The sequence below is a fragment of the Nannospalax galili genome, unplaced genomic scaffold (assembly GCF_000622305.1).
Source record: "Nannospalax galili isolate Female #2095 unplaced genomic scaffold, S.galili_v1.0 scaffold314, whole genome shotgun sequence".
NCBI lineage: Eukaryota > Metazoa > Chordata > Mammalia > Rodentia > Spalacidae > Nannospalax > Nannospalax galili.
Window position 1 is genome coordinate 600723 of NW_008334709.1, and position 19080 is coordinate 619802.

Consider the following 19080-nt stretch of genomic DNA (forward strand, 5'->3'; position numbering starts at 1 on the left):
TTAACACATGTTTAGTAGCACTACTAAAAGTAGTATCCTAAATATAAATTACACAGTCAATGAAAAAAATAGTATACAAAATATAAATTATACAATAGCTAATCAATCGTGGTACATTTACACAATGCAGTTTGACTCAGTGTTAAAGAAAGATGGCCTCATGAGATTTCCTAGGAAATGGATGGAACTCAAAACTGTTATACTAAGTGAAGTAATGCAGACTCAGAAAAACAAATGAAGTATGTTCTCTCTCATTTGTTGATCTTAGCACCAAATCCTTAAATATGAGTATATTTTCCTGATGTAACTTCAGGATCCATGAAAATGTAAAAAAACCAGGGAGGTAAAGGGAAAGAAGAGCCTGCAAGAAAGGAATAGTAGGAGACAGGTGTTATAGGGAGAAATGGGTAAAGTGGGAGTATTTAACTGGGAGGGGAAGAAAGAGGGTTATACAAAAACCCATGTTGGTAAAAGGGAAAAATGGGCTCAAGAGCAGAGGGGACCATAGGAGACAGGTATTATCAAGGATGAAAATAGGGAAATGTGGGTACTTTAACCAGGGTTGGAAGAGGGAGACCTAGACACCAAAAGAAAGAAGAGAGATAAATAATATTTAGCTGGTATATTAGTTACATTTCTGTTGCTGTGATAGAAACATTGACCAAAGGAACTTAGAGAAGGAAGAGTTCATTTGAGCTTATGGGTCCAAGGGGCAAGAGTTCATCCTGTCAGGCAGCATGGCCGCAGAGGTGGCTGGAGGAGGAGTGGAAGCTAAGCCCTCACATTTTCAAGCAGGCACAGGAAACAAGAGGAGGGACTCAACATCTGGCAAGGCTTAAGAGCTCTCTAAGTCCACCCCCAGTGACATGCATCCTCTAACATAGGCATACCTTCTAAGACCTCCCAAAACAGTGCCACCAACTGGGGACAAAAATTTTCAAATATTTCAGCCCATGGGGGACATTCTCATTCAAACCAGAAGGAAATATATTAGCTCAAAAGCCTACTGAACTATTACTCATACAATATCTCTTCACGAGTCCATGTTTATAGCTGAAGGCTATATAACAAAAAAAAAAAAAAAATAGTTCCAGACAAGAAACCTCCCTTCAAGTTGCAGGCCAAAGTATTTCAAGAGACTCCCAAAATTACATAGTCTATTGCCACAGCCTTTGATTGCTTGGCAAAACTTGAAGGTAAGACCCTATTGCTGAACACAGGACACACATTTTACATGACTTGGAGCAATGGAATTGGAACTGATCTAGAAGCCACCACCCTGAAGGTTAGCTCTCATCTTTTTGGAGGACACTATGCAAGTTGCTAAGGGAGAACATTAATCAACCGTCCAATCCCACCTTTAAGGCCTAATAACCAAAAAAATGTCTGGTGCAATAGCGACACTTTTATTTGGGGGTAATCAACAGCTACCTAATTGACCTTAAAGCCCACTCAATCATGTATAGACTGTAAATATAACCAAATACATAAGGTTGGAGAGATCACAGATCCTAGAGCAAATTCTATGTCTATCACATCCCTAGACAAACATAGTTTCCTAACATAAGCTAAATATGGAGCCTTATATTTACAGACAAGTGTGCCGGTCACCACTCATCAAAGAAACTTCTTTTGCAACAGACAGAGAATATTACAGAGTTCAATAACTGGTCATATACAAATGATCAGTGTCTGTGAGATGCCCAACCCTATTTGATACATGTCCAATGTAATCTCTACACTTAAGTCTTGTGGGACGTAGTAGAACAAGGGGTAGAGAGAATACTAATGCATCTTTCATCTCTCATCAATGAAACTATCTCATGCAAGTGGGCAATGAACACAAAGTACACAAATTGACAATAAGAGTCAGGGGAGTAAATGCACAGCCATATGGAAAAAATTCTTACAGACTCCTGGGACCTTTTTTATATGAACCTACAGCAATAGTGTCAGCATATGCAAGACCCATGCAAACTCAAGCAGACAAAAATCTCAGGATAGAACTGGGGAAATGGGTAGTAGGTCCCAGCCTTACTCAAAGAACTACTGGCAGTTAATAACTGCTGGGTGAGGGAGAGCTGATCTTCCTTGAAGGAGTGACCCTAGTTGAATAGACCCCAATGGATTAACTTGCATTGAGGGATGTGTAGGTACACTAACTTGACTCAATAGGCCTTAACATGAATGACAGAAAGTGTGAAATCCAGTGTGGGAGTTCAATGGGAGGGTGTGAATGGGGGAGAGAGTATAAAGATGATTATGGTGTTTTGTAGGAAATACACAAAAATTATTCAAGAACAATTATACAAAAATAGTAGCTAGTAATGGGCTGGAGAAATATCTCAGCAGTTAAAAACACTGGATGCTCTTGTAGAAGACCTGGGTTTTGTTCCCAACAAACACATGGTGGCTAACAACTGTCTATATCTCCAGTTTCAGGGGATCAGATACCCTCTTCTGGCCTCTGCAGTTTGCATGCACATGGTATATTTATATATATGCAGGAAAAACATTCAAAACATAATACAAATCAAGAAAAAGTAGCTAATAGTGACTTAATATGTTAACATTTACTTATAAAATGTAATGAGTAACAGGGATGACAGAGTATATGGGCTCCAGTGGGGGGAAGGGGAGGCTGCCATTTGGGAAGTGGGTATATAGATGAATAAGATTGTACGGGATGTTCTGTTTGAGATACACACCAAAAAATCAACAAATTAAAAAGACCTCTCTTACTCTCTCTCTGTCTCTGTCTCTCTGTCTCTGTCTCTGTCTCTCTCTCTCTCTCTCTATATATATATATGTGTGTGTGTGTGTTACTTTGTGCATATGTATGCTTGTTGTGTTTTTATACTAGGTGCTGACCAAAAACACATTCAGCAGAAAGATACAAAGGCAGTTGCTGGGTGTCTCCTGAGCATTCCTTTCTCACCCCTGTTTCTCCTGCTGTTTTTGCCATGCTCTGGTTTCTGTACCCTGGTTTGTACACTTTTTTTTTTTTTTTTTTTTTGGTGGGAGAGCCTTACCACCCTTGTTCTTTGAATACTGGTTAACCTGACTTGGCTACTTGAGTAGATGCTAGACGCAGGTCTCTGAAATGGTCAGTAATTTCTACATATGAAGGCAATAATTTCACTTTCATATGAATTTTCATATGAATCCAAGTTCATATAACAACTGCGGATGTGTCTAAACATGCTTTTCCTTCTCTGACTCTTTGGATTAAAAGCATGTCAAGGGGGTAAAAATGTGATGAATCAATATATGCATGTATAGAAATATCTGTACATTGAAATAATAACATTGGAAACTGGAAATATATTCTCTTCATTGAAAATTTGTTTCACCTCTTCGAAGACTTGTGCTACATTCATTTTACATAAGCTTATACTGTGGAAAAGTTTAAAATATTGATCAGTAATTTATTTTAAATAGTAAATATTGCATGAGAATTTTCATTTACAGATGTTAAATTATTTCTACTTGCTTAAGAAAATATTATAGAAAGAAAACATGCCTTGGTAATAGATAAAATTTCATTTACTTTTTTTTCCAAATTATAGGTGTTTACAGTTGTTACTGCTCATTATTTGCAATAACTTTTTCATGCTACACTAGAAAGATGTTTTACAAAAGCATCAAAGGCAATGTGAATATTTGATATCTAAAAGGCCTAGTCTGAAACCTTTTTTGGTAGAAAATTTATTAACTGTTGCTTAGCAACTGAGGTATTTGGAAATACTGAGGATTATTTGTCATGTTCTCAATAGAAAATGCTGCCATGTGTAGTAAATATTGGGGACTATTGATTTGACTCTGAAACTTAAAATAACATTAATTGTTCCATGGATTATAAATTATATTTAAAGTCATTACATGGGAATATGGCCTATAGTATATTAGTAATCAGTTCTTAAGTAAATGAGCACAGATTAAGGAGAAATAGTATTTAAGAAGAATTTTCATTAAAAGAACTACATTTAACCCGGACATGTTGGCCCATGCCTTTAATCCCAGCACTCCGGAGGCAGAGGAAGGCAGGTCTTTGTGAGTTCAAGGCCAGCCTAGTCTACATAATGAGTCCCAGGACAGCTGGGGCTACAGGGAGACCCTGTCTCAAAAAGGCCAAAAAAACCTACATTTAATAGAATTTTATTTTCTATGTTTGGTCTAGTTGGCCCAAATAATTGCCCAGGCACTCACATTCTTCTTCTATTTTAGTGCCTCTATCTCTGATTTTTTTCTTAAATGGATTTGGTTTTATGCATTTATATTGTGCATAATTTGTGTATAGGTATTATGAATCATACTTGGAATAGAATACTTAGTATAGCAAAGTCAATTAATATATTCATCATGGCTTCTGTCCTTTTTTCTTATGATGAATTTCATTATTCCCATTCTGACGGTGGAAAACTGAGGTTCAGATCTCATTTGACAGAAACATAAAAGCTGCCGCCAGCACCTGTCCTTGCACTGCAGTCCTGGACAACGAAGGACAGTAACTGCCGTACAACTGCCAGTGTCTGGTAGGGTGCTTTTAGCAGAGACAATGCTAACTTTGCATGCAGAAGTCGTTCTTCAGTGCCCCTTTGTATCTCTTCACTGTTCCAAATCTGGGATTCACAGGAAACGGATTCCAGTATTGGCAGGACCCAGAGCGAGCTGTATTCTCTTCTGACTTACCTAACACATTTTATCATCACTTTATTTCTAGGAACAAAAGGTTCAGGGAAGGAACACTTTTAAAAGACACTTTGGTATCTCTGAGAACTATAGAAGTTTATACATTTCCTTTCTGAGTTAATCCTCTTCAGAACAGGCATTTCTGTGACCATCAGAAATCTCAACTCTCTTTTTCAGGTATTTCTATTGTGTTTTTGTAACTCCTTGCTGTGTCTCCAGTTGCCTAATTGCCCCAACAAACACCTGATATCTGACACATGCAAATCCCAAATGCTCCTTCAAATTTTGTATTTATTTCCACATGGCTCTATTTAAAGGCAATTTGTTGCTTAAAAATAATATTTAATCTTGGACCATGGTAAAATCATAATAATCTAAATGAAAAATTAATGTAGTTTTGATATGTGTATATATTGTGGAGCAACTTAATCATCTTGGATTTTAAAAGGACAAAAAAAGATAATAACTAATGATGAAAATTTAGAGATTTCTGATGTGTTGACTTCTTGTTTTCCTTGCCAAATAATTTAAGGCTTATCACTTTCTTTACCGTTACAATTTATTTTTTGGATTTTTGAGACAGGGCTTCCAAGTAGCCAAAGCTGTCCTGGAAATTGCTTTGCGACCCAGACTGGCCTTGATATCACAAACGTCAACTTGTTTCTCCCTCCTGAGTGCTGGGATTAAAAGTGTGTACCAACAAACCTGCCTTTCATGATATTCCTCATTTTCACAGCTTACACACTTAGTCTTTACCATGTCATGAGAGCTACATTAATTTGGAATTTGAATAAAAGGTCATTTTCAGATACAATAAGCTATGATAACTTGGAAAGTTACATATCTTCTACTATAATATTTTGGGTTTAAATTTTACTATAATTTTTTGGGTTTTTTTTTTTTTTTTTTTTTAGAACTTTGGAAACAAGAAGTTTGATAAAGCCACACTTCTAGAAATGTAGTTAGATAGGGGAAAAAAAAAAGAACATTCTAGTCTCTTTTGTAGTTGTAAGAGACAGGCCTTTCTATTTTGTTCATTATGTAGTTTTAAGTACTCACTTTGCTCACACAAGTATGTGATATATTTTTTTTACTGTCTGACAGTTTTATATGTTTATACTAAAATGTAGTCACGTTATCCTCCTTCCTACCCCCTTCTCTCACCTGTGTCTTTTCCCACCAAAACTCTTCTCAACAATACCCTGCTTCTTTCATGTCTTATTTTTAATCTATGGCTCTGAGGTAAGTAGTTTCTTGCCTGAGCATGGGTGGGAGGTTGTTTACTGGACCAGTGGAAACACACCAGGAGTTATACCACTGAAGAAAATGACACCCCCCCCACCCCAACAACCTTTAATTGCCAATACTCCCTCATAGAAGTTAACAAAATACATAAAGACACTAAGATTGATACATTTCCTTTAATTAGTCAATCAAAAAATGATTCAGATTAAGTTAAACAAGAACCTGGATTCTGATACATAGGAGAAACTGCACACAACTACCACTTCCTACAACCACCATTTACCTCCTAAGATTCCCAAATGCACATCTTCTTCAACAAGCAAAACGGCAATTGTGAACAAGCAGTTAAATCTAATGGAGGGCCCCAACTCCCTGTCTTGCTATACTAAGATTCCCAAATCTCTCAGGCACCATTCACTCTGAGCTGGCTTGCTTACTGATTTCTGTTAGTAAAAGCCATGGTACCAGGATGCACAGGAATTAGAGTTCCTAAAATCACCGTATCTTAATATTCTTAAATCTCTGCAGAAAGATGTGCAGTTGATGGCAGGTGTTTTCTGTCATGCCAGACATTTATACTATTTGGGTAAATTGGACATTGTGGTCCTCTTGTTTAACTGGTTCTAAGTTGCCCTAATCATAATCTGATGTGCCAAGCACATATGTACTATATGTGCACACTTTTAGTATATACACATGTGATCCTACCTACCCAGATAGGACCTTTGTAAATGGAAATAGTTTTTCGGCTTATACTATTCTTTTCTAAAACATTCCAATATTTTCTAGAATGTATTTAGAATTCTAAATACAATGTATCTAGAATGTATTTATAACTGCAGTATTTAACCGTAGTAGTCAACATACTTAAGAGAGGAGAAAAGGCTGAAGTTTCAGTTTTGAGAAGATATTTATAAGTAGAGGAACCTTTCTTGATTTCTGTTTGTTCTGATATATATATATATATATATATATATACATTTTTTGTTTTTTTTAGTCTTTTTGAGACAGGGTCCCCTGTAGCTCCAGCTGTCCTGGAACTTACTGTGTAGACCAGGCTGGCTTTGTGTTCTGGTATTTTATTTCTGTATTTAAAAGTGTAATCATATGCATGTTATAAAATATTTCAAACCTTGAAGTTCAATTCTAACACCATATCCCTATGTGGCACATATACATATGAATGCACACAGAGGCACAGGTCCCAGCAATTCTCCCCCTAAAGGACTCTATCTACAGAAGTTAATACCAAAGCCTGTATTTGTAACTCAGGGCCCTGAACAGTTATAGTCTTGATCAGTAACCCATCTCCTTCCCCAGCAGAAGAGAGGAGCTTGATCACAGAGGGTGACTGACCATGCATGAGAGGGGTGTAGAACAGCTAGACTCCATGCTGTGATTTCCTACCAGGTTTGCCCCAGGCTGTCACCCGGCCCCCTCCAGCCTTTGACTCCATGTGAAGGAGCACAAGGGTTGTTACCATTTCTGTACACAGAAAATATATTAGCATTTACTCCTAAGATGTAGGAAGGAATATCTTTTCCCCAATTCACTTTTCATACCATATTCATGTTCCATTTCTCAACAGTTAAGGTTAACAAGTGTTATAAAAAAATCAGATCAATAATCAAGCGTATTAACCTGGGAGTTTTTCCAACTTGTTTCTGGTATTATCTAGCAAATTTCAGGAAGTTCTCTAATACTATCTTTTGAAAATCTAAGATCTATGCAAACAAATGTAAGTAAGGAAATACAAACTACCAAGCTATCTCATCCATAGTTATGTGTGTTCTGGTTTTGGTTCAGTAGATTTTACATTTTAGTTCTTATCTCTGGCCTCTTGAAATTTCTCATTTCTCATTTTTCAGTTAAGAAATAAGTCAGTTTATCAGAGGATTCCCAACATTAGTCATTGATGTGGGTTTTCTCTCAGGCTGGAGAGATGGCTCAGCAGTTAAGAACAATGGTTGTTCTTGCAGAAGACCCGGGTTCGAATCCCAGAATCCAAATGGCAGCTAACAACTGTCTGTAACTCCAGTCCTAGGACGTCCGACAGTCTCTTCTGACCTCTGTGGGCATTGCATGACAGAGGTGCACTTACCTACATGCAGGCAATACACGAATACACATAAAATAAAAATAATAAAGAAAATAAAAAAGAAAAGTTGTCTAGATGTAAATATATGTTAATAAAATGAATTAGAAGATCAAAACATCTTTTGTTCATTGCTTCTATCTAGGAAATTATGTATCTACTCTAATGTTGACTTCCAAATAGCATAATTTTGTGAGTTGGAGTCTTAAAATAAAATGTAAAAACTAGGGCTGAAGATGTAGTTTACTGGTAAAGTACTTATTACCTAGACTGTGTGAAGCCCAGGGGGACAAGATAAAAATGCAAGAAAACATAATCAGGAAATCAAACTCAAATTTAGATAATAGGAAGTGAAACTTATTGGCATAGGAAACAGCTAGCATGGCTGACAGTGTACAGTTCTGAGTTATTCACTCTCTTTGTGTGGACTGACTTTTAAGTCATTTGTCATGGGTTCAACAAATGTGATAAGATATTGCTTTTGAAACTGGGTTACAGAAACATGTTACTAGAATCTTCGACTCTTTCGGTCTCTGTTTTCATCAGTGTACTGGATAGCTTTAGTGTCAACTTGACACACCTGGGTTGAGGGAGATTCAATTGGGGAATTACCTCTACTGGGAAAAAAAAAGCCTAGAATGTGTATGAAGAGCCCTTGGAGGCTTACCATTTTAACTAGACTCATACTCTAGGTGTCATCCTCATGGCCTGTGGCCATGTCTGAGGGGCATCTTTTTGATGAGTGATGTGGGAGAGCCAAGCCCACTGTGGGTGGTGCCACCCTTGGGAAGGTGGGCCTGTGTGGCATAAGAAAGCAGGCTGATCTGGGGCCAAGGGAGCAAGCCAGTAAGCAGCACTCCTCTATGGCCTGTGCTCTAGCCCCTGCCTCCAGGTCCCTGCCCTGAGTTCCTACCTTAGGCTCTGAGATGAACTATAACCCAGGATATGTAAGCTAAATAAACCCTTTCCTCCCCAAGTTGGTATTGGTCAGAGTGTTTTGTCACAGCAGTGGAGAGACAAACCAGGACAATCAGTATTGGAGAAAGCCAGACGCTACAAGCTAAGGAAGCTTATGAGTGACCCAGTGTCAAAGAAAAAAATTGCTAAAGTGTGAAGGTGATATTGGAAACATCTAGATAACTTTCAACTGAGTGGACAGATGAAGTCATAGTCAAATACAACAGCTTGAAAGTCTTTGAACCAAAGACATCCAACTCAAACCACATTTTGATCCACAGACAACTGTGATAAAATTATTATAAAAAGTTTTTAAGCTGCTTGTTTTCTGAGTTTCTTTTACTTTAAAACTTAATTTTAGTTTTATTCTTTTTTATGGGGGGTGTGTGTATGTATGCGTGTAAGAGCACATGTGCCACAGCAAAGATATGGAGGTCAGAGAACACCTTGCTGAGGTTGGTGCTCTTCTCCCACCGTGTGGCTTCTCAGGATTCAACTCCAGTCTTTAGGGATCTTTGATTAGCACCTTTATATGCTGAGCAATCCAGCAGACCACATGAGCATTTGTTTATGCATCAAATGAATAGAATGCTTATAATCACAATGTAAAATATGAAATTAAATTTTCCAGTAATAAAAGGGGTGGTAGTATTAAGTGAAGAATTATGTGATCAACCCTTATTAGAAATAGGTGAATAAGACAATCTATAGTCTTACTAAAAATATCTATAATTAATAATACCCAAACACTGAATATAACTACTAACCAAAATAATACATTCCAATATATGCAATAAATATTGAATACCTTTAAAACGGAAACCAAATTAAATAGTAATATGTATTATGGCTAATAAGCAATTAAAAATGGGAAAATATATGTAATTTCCAGAAAATAAATTATCCAAATTTAAAATGTTTTGTGCCATGGTTTTTCCAAGTAATAGTGTGGTTGACTTCATTCCTAATTGTCATGCATATGGACAGATTTTATGTATAGTTGAACACACCATTGACTCAATTTGGACATCAAGTGGCAGTCAGGACAAGCATCCCTAGGACATAAAATGCTTCTCATGTTACCCATCTCCTGGAATTGCTTGACTTTTATGTCAGGAAGTTTCCACTGATACCTGGAAAGCTTTCTTACCAATTTTTAAAACAATTTTTAAATTTCAGAAAACATTGAGGCCTTTGATCCATTTGGAGTTGATTTTTTGTGCAGAGTGAAAGATAAGGGTCAAGTTTCATTCTTCTTCAGGTGGGGATCCAGTTTTGCCAGAACCATTTGTTGAATATGTTATTTTTCCTCCATTTTGTGTTCTCTGCACCTTTGTCGAATGTCTGGTGGCTGAAATTGCATGTACTCATGTTTGGGTCTTCTATTGGGTTCCATTAATTTATTTGTCTGTTTTTGTGCTAGTGCCATGTTGCTTTTATGACTATAGCTCTATAATATAATCTGAGATCTGGTATGGTGATCCCCTAGCATTTTTCTTTTTGCCGAAGACTGTTTTGACTATCCGAGGTCTTTTGTGAATCCATATGAATTTTAGGATGATTTTGTCAAGCTCTGAAGAAGTTGTGGTTATTTTGATTGGGACTGAATTGACTCTTTAAATTGCTTTTGATAAGATGGTCATTTTCACAATATTATTTCTAGCAATCCATGAGCATGGCAGGTCTTTCCATCTCCTAGTGATTTCCTTTGTATCTTTCTTTAGAGTTTTGAAATTTCATTGTAGAGATATTTAATGTCTTTGGTTAGGTTTATACCTAAATAATTTTTGAGGCTATTGAGAATGGGATGGTTTCCTTGAGTGCTTTTTTTCTGATTACTTGTTATTGGTATATAGAAATGTTACTGATTTTTGTAGGTTGATTTTGTATCCTGCCACTTTACCAAAAGTATTAATCAATTTTAACAGCTTTCTAGTGGAATTCTTGGGATTGCTTATGCATAGTATCATATCATATGCAAACAGGGATAATTTGACCTCTTCTTTTCCAATCAGTACTCCTTTAATTTCTTTCTTTTGCACTGGACGCATTTACACTGAAGGACACTTGGGTACAAACATCTAATGAATAGGACTCAGCATATTTGGCAGAAGGCATAGGGTTCAGTGGGGAATAGGGGGAGGCATGGATGGGAGAAAGGGTCTGGATTTAGGTGGGGAATGTGTGAAATTTAAAAAGTGCAATAAAATAATGTCAGAAAACATTTATTTTTAATGTACTTTTGTTGAATTTTGGGCATTTCCTACAATACATCCTAATCATATTTAGATACCTTCTTCCGTCCATAGCATCTAAAGACTCCCCCACCAAATTTCACAAATTCTATGACATATGTTAAGGTCTACTGAGTAAAGAATTCGACCCAGATGACCCTTGGTGCAAGTTCATCTACTGGAGTCTAATCAGTCTATCTAGAGTCATTCCCTTAAAGAAAGATCAACAATCCCTCACCCAGCAGTAATCAGTTGCCAATCATCTTTTGGCTAAGGTTGGGGCTGGTTGCCTATTTCCCCAGTTCTATGCTCAGTTTTTGTCTGGTTGAATCTGCATGGTTCTTGTGCATGGTATTACCATTGCTGCAAGTTCATACGAGTAAGTTCCCAGAGCCCTGGAAGACTGTTTGTGCTCATGCAGCAACCCTTGTTCTTACAATCTTTCTGCCCCCTCTTCCACAATGGTCCCTAAGCCATGAGTAGGTGAGGTTTAATATAGGAGTCCTACCCAGTGACACACACTCTGCAGTTTCTTATTTTTTACACCATGGCCTGTTGTGGATTTCTGTGTGCATCCCACTCTGTTGTATAAGGAAGCCTTACTGGTGACAGTTGAGGGGTGCATTAGTATTCTATCTACCCCCTGTTCCACTATGTTCCATGTATCTTCGGTGTATAGGTTCCTCTGCAGATGTGTTACTTATGTTTGGGTGCCTCTCATACACATATTCTCTGTGAGTGACCAGTTGTGGAACTCTGTAATAGTCTCTATATGTTGCAAAAAGTAGCTTCTTGATAAGTGGTGACTGGTATACTTACTTGTCTGTAAGTAAAGGGATCCATATTTAACATACTTACTGTTTCTTACTGAAATTAGTTTGTCTAGGGATATGATAGATAATAGGTTTTTCTCTAGTATCTATGCCCTCTCGAGCTATCAGTATTTTTGCCACACATGAGTTTTAAGGGCACAAAGTAATATCTTTCAGATCACCTTCTAACAGTGAAGATAATGTCACTAAATTGGTGGCCTTTAGTGCTTTAACAAAACAATTCTGAGGTCCATTTAGAGGACAACTCATTTTGTTGAGCATCACTTGCTCAGAGATAATCACCTTCAGTTTAGTGATCACTATTTACCAACTGTCCCTCTGTCAGTCCTGCTTTCTGGCCTTTCTGCTTACTGCATGCCACCCAAGTTAGTGTCTATAATTTACTTTTGGAAAAACTTGGACTGAACATTAAATACATATCCTCAGGGTTACAGAAGCAAAATTGATAATAATAATTTATCAAAGTTTACAGTAAAATCTTTCATCAGTGAAAAGTATTCTCAGGATGACCTTGAACTTGTGGTCCTCTTTCCTCCACCCTCCAAATGCTGGGATTCCAGCTTTGTACAACCATGCCCAGTATATGAAGTGCTGGGAACTGAACCCAGGGCTTTCCGACCAAGCTCTGGCCACAGTTCCCATTACACTTAAAACACTGAAATATAATTCTTTTTCCATTTGTAAATTTTGACTTTGTTGTATATGCAATCATTTTATTCTTAAACGCAAAATTCACTAGATATCAAATTGAATTTGCAAATAGAACTTCTGACATCAAAACTTTCATTGATATCAGTTATGGTGCAGGTAACAAAAAGAAATTGTTTTCTGTTTCTCTTTCCTAGTCTGAGCATTGATCCTCTCTTATGGTTTATTTTCTGTTTCAGAGTAGTCCTGAAGCATTTCTGTAAATTTCAGTCTTGTTTTTTCAGTTTCACAGTGAGTAATTCTACATCAAATTCTTATATAAACAGAGAAAGGAAAACCAAATACCACAACACAGATCAGCTTTAGGAGCCTCTTCCAGTGCTCATGTTCTGCTCCAAGTACTCCCAAATGTACTCAGCTCCTGAGTGTTACATCAAGGATTCTCTGGCAGTTCTCTCTGGAAATCAGGCAGTCTCTCCCAGCCATCTCTCTCCATCTTATTGCCGTTCTAATGAGGACTCAGTCTCAAAATATATTGTTTGCTTCCTCTAAGTGGTGATCAGATAAATCTGGTTTTTCATCACTGCAGGACAGACAGAACATGCTACCCCTCAGGAAAGAAGACTCGGGCCATAGACCCAGTGAAAGGGCTACTATCTGAGTAACTTGTTCCTAGTGATGTCTCTGCCACTGGACTCTACAAAGACCACTCCAATTTTCAGGAAAAAAATATCTCCGGTATAAATTATGTTTTAAGATCTTTGCATGCTTTATGCTGTATTGTCCTACACTCCTGACGAAGTGCCTCAAACATGAGGAAAAGGGAAATCTTATAATTACCTAAATATGTCAGCATGGGATATTTTATTTAATTTTATTGTTTGTTTGTTTTGTTTGTTTGTTTTGAGTGAGAGTTTCTTGTAGAGCCAGTTGTCCTGGAAATGGCTATATAGACCAATTAGACCTCCATCTCACAGAGATCCACCTGTCTCTGCCTCCCAAGTTCTGGGATTACATTTGGCCAGAATGGTTCTTGATTCTGATTTTGAACAGATATATAGAGGTCCACCATCCATCCTAATGACTATTCAAATTTCAATAACTAGTACTGCCCAAGGTTTTACTGTTATGAAATACACTGTGTGAAGAAATATTAAGTTTTAAGGGATGTGCTTTAACAATAAAAATTTATGGGCATGGTTTAAACATCATGGGACATTTCAGTAGCCATGACAGAATGATAAATTGTTATGGATTCCACAAAGGGTCCTTGTGAAAACATTTAATATAATAGCATAAGTCAGATGTTGCTCCCCAAACATCATCTCTGTATTTATTATAGCAAACTCAAACTCAATATGTAAGAAAAAGGAATTCCCACAGTAAATGCTAGTTGTTATTTTTCCTGAGGAAGAGGCCTTGGGGAATGAAATTGTATTCAGGCAAGAAAATGTTAGAATAATGATGTTTACTTCAGATTTACTCATGAAGTAAGCACATATGCATTGACAGAGACACTAGAGGGAGGGAGGGAAGGAGGGAGGAGAGAGAGACAGAGAGACAGAGAGAATGAGACAGAGAGACAGAGAGAGAAACAGAGAGAGAGAGACAGAGAGAGAGACAGAGAGAAAGAGAGACTGATTATTATTTCAAGCATTATGGCTGGATGATATCTGAAAGGTCCAATTCTAATGGAAAACTATCTTAAAATTGGATAAATTTAGTTTAGTTTGTATTTGCATAAACACTATACAATTCACAGACAAATGCTAGAATGTTTAAGTTCTGACTTTACTAATAATGTTGGAAACTTATTTGGCAAATAAATGGGTGGTGTGAATTTTAAGTCAGGAGAGCAGTATGTTATGCAGAAGAAAAAATAATGTTATTTGCTCTAATTGTTCTGATTATTTTGGGAATATGATTGATTAGGTTTCTTCAAATTATAGGTAAAAATAGATCAGAGTAAATGAGGCATAATAAAAAAAACATTTCATAGAAATCAGAGTTTTCAAATAGCAGCTTTAATTATGTTCTCAAAAATAAAATAGCCTGGAAGGGCATTTGGGTACAAACACCTGAATGAATAGGATTCAGCATGTATGGTAGAGTGCATAGGGTTCAGTGGGGAGACAGGGTGTGCCATGGATGGGAGACGGGGTCTGGATGTGAGTGGGAACTATTGTATGAAATTTTAAAAGCTCAATGAAAAAGAAAGAAAAAAGTAAAATAGCCCTCCTTAAAGTCATTTCGGTTTTAAACGTTACTTTAAGTATGCATTGATTTTTAAGTTCTGACTTTACTAATAATTATTAGTTACTATAATTAATTATAATTAACTATAATACCCATTATACAACATAAATATTGATGTAAAATTTTCGCTTTCAGTTAGTATTTTTCAATGCTCATTGAACTTTGACTGATTTTCAATTAAAATCATTCAAACTTTTGTTAGCTTTACTTAAACTATTTTCATTTAGTAGGAAATCTGCCATATTCTGTTTCACATAAGTCTTAGACGAATCAATATGGAATGTTAATATCTTCCCACAATATTTACTCAATTTCTTCCAAGTTCAAATCCTTCTAACAAAATTTAATATCATGCATTCAGAAAACCAATACTGTGTCAAATAATGCCATGTCCTTTTTATGGTTAGGTAAAGGATGAGATCATATAAAATATAAGTTTGTTATGATAGTCTGTAAAATAAAACCTCCCTTAAATGAAATCCAAATCCCTTAATTAAGTGATTCCCTAAGCTTTTGTCTACACTTTCACAAATTAACTTTATTTCAAACTTGGAATATAGTTACCTAGATATTACGTATTTTTAAATTTACAAATCATGACATTTATCATGAAATTCTTATAGCTCCAACTTCTGAATATTGTAATTTTTATTAAAATATTAGGGATTTTTTCCCATGGGGAAATAATTTCAGAGTCAAGGACTTAGCAATTTTTTTTTTCAGGTGAAGAAGAGGGAGTTTATTTATACCAGCAGGCTAATCCCTGGATTATTTCATAACAGTACTAGCTCAGTTCATCAGACTGGTGCCTCAGCAGTATTAATATGGTGCTGAAATTCTGAAGAATCATGAAGAGCTAATGCCTGGTCTTCAGTCCACGTTGGAAGGCAGGAGATATCAACAGAGGAAGCTATCAACAGTGACAAAAACAGAGTAGATGTATTCAACAGCCAGGGGCAAAGGAGGATAGGCAAAAAGAAAGTAAGTTTTCCCTTTGAATCTTCCCTTCTCAGTTAATCCTTCCAAGAAAAACTATTAAAGTCTTGTCCATAGCTATATCTCTTAGCTGATTCTGAATCCAAACAAGCTGACAATCAAGATTTTCTGTCTCAGCACTCATTAACTCAGCATTCATCAACACTTTCCATCCCTCTTCCCTCTAATCACAGTTTTCCTAACTACTCGCTTTTCTATTTTTAAGTCTTCGTGTGTGTGTGTGTGTGTGTGTTCCAGTTCACTTAATTAGAGTTGCTTATAAGAGCATGCATAAAAGGAGCACGGCAACACACCACTAAAGAAAAATGTCCCTTTCTTCCTCAGTAGTCATTAACTATCTGTAAATTCTCAAGGAGGGTGGGGCCTCCCTCTTCCTAGGTTGCTTATTGCCTATTAAGACTGACATTCAGATACTGGGCTGCTCATGTTGGAAATAGAAATGAACAAGTGATTACATGACATGAGGAAGTAACATGTTTAAAGGTCAATCAAGAGCTATCTTAGTTTTTATAAAGTGCTGCCATATTAGAGGCCCCCCCTTTATTTGCAACATATGCATATGGCTAAACACACACACACACACACACACACACACACACACACAATAAAATTGTGGGTTAAATACAGATTTACAAAAACTCCTCAAGAAATTCCTACTCCAGAAAATGTATCATCTATACATCTACACTAGTTAGGGTTTTCTAGAGGAATAGAACTAAGAAATAAATGTGTGTGTGTGTGTGTGTGTGTGTGTGTGTGTGTTAATCAGCTTTCTTTGTAAATTTATAATAGTAGCTAAAGTCACACCTAAGAGAGTATAACCTGGAAGTTGCTTGGTCCTTGAGGCTGGGTGGGCACCTCTGTAGATGGAAGACTGTCTCATGCTGGAAAGGCTGAGACACTGGAACTTGCTCAGCGTATGGTCTGTATTAGTGAAATTTAATGAAAATGTCTAGATAGTATTAACTCTTTAAAAAGCCTCATAAAACATTTATTTTTCCATTAAAACTGAATGAAAATTCACCTAAAGAACCTGCATCATGTAACCGAACTTTCTGCAATAATCATCAACTGAGTAGAACTTTGATGATTGTGGAGAGTTTGGAATGTTTCAGATCCAGAGCCTAATTATCATTTATCTTGGGCCATCATTAGCTCTTAAACAGTCATTCCTTGCCCACCTCTGTTTCTGACTTAACATCCTGTGACTAACAGATAAGCACCTTTGTAATGTACCAACTTACCTGACCATCTGCTTCAATCAACCAAAAGATTGAGTGTCATCAAATAGTATCTGGGGCTTATAGCTGTGATTTCTCTTTTACTGTAACCACCTACTTAATCTTTCCATGAATATTTTTGAAAAGTATCAGGATTTATGACTTTTCTTGAACTTTTACTATATCAACTTCATGAAAGTGCTTCCACTTGGAAAATGAAAATTGGGGTATCCAGATTCTGTGTTTCTGGGCCACACGGTCACTCATATTTGGCTACAGAATAAACTATCTCTTATTCTCTTTGAGGTGAGAGCTGTGCTTTTACTTAGAGAAAATGACGTAAAATCATGTTAGTTCTTATCAGTCTGGTCAGCCACTGCTGAACAATTTTATATCTAATTAAAAACTCTTAAACACAAGTTACAGGTGACTCACTGAATACCCAGTATGAAGTAACTATACTTATCTCTAAAACTGGAAAAAAAATTGCCTTGTGCTTTATGCTGAAATTTTATTTCATTCAATATTATTAGAGCAAGTAAGTGTCATCTTATATGTAGTTTTAATTTGTTTAAAGTACAAAGCAGTTTTGTATAGCTTTCTATGGAATATTACGTTGTGTTGCCTAAAAAGACTGATTAAAACAGAACCTGAATTATAATTCTGAATTACTTCCTCCTGTTTGATACATGTAATTACTGAATGACTTCCTCATGTTGCTTTGTCCATGTGGACAAATCCCACTGATTTAGTAATTGCCTCAATGTCTAAATTTCTGTTTTTGAATCCTATTTTGGAAATGCAAGTACACAAACATCTAAAAAATATCTCCATTTAAAAATCATTTGATCAGCATATTGACTCTCATCTAGACCCCATTGCTTCACAGTGCTTAAGTACATTAAAAGTCTCCCTAGCATGGAAGGGGATATAGTTTAATGGGAGAACATTTCCTTATCATGTGAAGGCCCCGAGTTAGATTCCAGCATTGCAATAAAAGAGTAAATGACCAATAAGTAAATACATCTTCATTGAAAAGACAAAATGATCATTTTGAAAATTAAATTTATAGACTAATGAAGTAAGTTAAGACAGTGACCCTCAAACATAGCCATTCATCAGTTTATGACAGACTGGTCTATGTGCTACAGAATTTTCTAACAGCAAAAATAAGAGAAATTCCCAAAGAGATGGTATTTACTGTAACTTCAGGGGAAAGTTAACGACAAGATCTGAAAATAAGAAATTATCCAAAGAGCCAGTAAGCACAAATATGGCCAGGGTCAAGGGAGAGGGCCTCACAGTCTCCCCTGAAGAAGAATTGTTGAGCTGTATGAGACAGGCACTTCCCAGAACCCAGAGCTGGAGTGGGCAAGCCCCAAGGTCATTTTAGATTCAGACTCTGCTATAAGAAAGCTGCAGAAATGCATGCAGGTTACATAAGTCAAATAAATTTTATTAATTATAATCTTATTTAGTTCAGTCTTAGAATACACTGTAAGGAGAATGTATTGAAAGAATACTTCAAACAATTTTGATAACTCTAAAAAGAATATAGTGCATTTTCAGTAAAATATGAGTAAATAAACATAAAACAGGTGCAAAATTCTACACTTGTTTTTAGCCAAAAAGACCATGAAACAATAAAATAGATGGAAATTTCTTATAGAGTTCTTTTAGTTTTGTGTGTTTGAAGACAAAAATATATCATTACATTGCTTAGAAATAAATTGTGCTTTGAGTCAAAACTTTGAGTCGAATAATAAAAAAATGATAAACTCAAGAAGTACAGAATTACTGTGATTGACACAAACTATGGAGATCAATGTATCAGTCATTTGTTTTGTCCCCAAAATTTTACACAGGATAGTCACATTCCACAGTGTTTATGACAAAGATCTTTA

General features: G+C 36.4%; 1 pseudogene; it reads right to left on the bottom strand.

Annotated features, from left to right (window-relative positions):
* The window catches only part of LOC103731147, a 24633-nt pseudogene extending 7425 nt beyond the window's left edge, over positions 1-17208 (bottom strand).
* Positions 17209-19080: the final 1872 nt, after the last annotated feature.